The sequence below is a fragment of the Galeopterus variegatus genome, unplaced genomic scaffold, assembly GCF_000696425.1.
Source record: "Galeopterus variegatus unplaced genomic scaffold, G_variegatus-3.0.2 Scaffold2888, whole genome shotgun sequence".
Taxonomy (NCBI): domain Eukaryota; kingdom Metazoa; phylum Chordata; class Mammalia; order Dermoptera; family Cynocephalidae; genus Galeopterus; species Galeopterus variegatus.
Genome location: NW_007728999.1, coordinates 258,539 through 259,181, shown reverse-complemented (window position 1 = coordinate 259,181; position 643 = coordinate 258,539).

Here is a 643-nt window from a genome sequence, read left to right as displayed (position 1 = left end):
ACAAGACAGGCCTGGGTTTGAGTACTGTCTCTACCATGTAACTAGCTTTCCAGTTAAGTCACTAACTGTTCAGGGCTTTCGGTTCCTGTCCTCTGAAATAGTAACAGTCATACTTAATTCTAAGGTTTGCTTAAGTATAAGTGAGACTATCGGCAGAAATTCACGAGCACCAGTAGAGAATATAAAGTGGAGGTTCAGTCTNACTCACTGGCCCTGCTCTCTCCCAGATGTTCCCAAGTTCCCTTGGTGACCTTGTGTGTCCTTCCTGGGATATTGCTCAATCATCCTAGAACTGCAACGTCGAGGGGTCCCAGCCTGAACATGGCAGGAATACCCATGTGTCCTGTCTTTCCGGTACAGAATCATTCAAGCTTTCATTGTAAATAAATGCTCCTCAAAATGAAGGCAGAATCCAGTATTTGTTGTTTTAATCAAATCCTGAACTTGAGTCCTCCTGATAAACCCTCAAATATAGAATCGATATAAAATTTGGAAAATCGGCCATGTCCAGGAAGCAAGAGAAAGAGGGTACACTTTTCTAACATTTGAGTTCCCAAAGAAATAAAACCATATGAATGCTCGCTTCATTTTTACTGATGCATTGAGGACTGCAGATGTAAGCTCATTGATAGTCTTGGTGTGT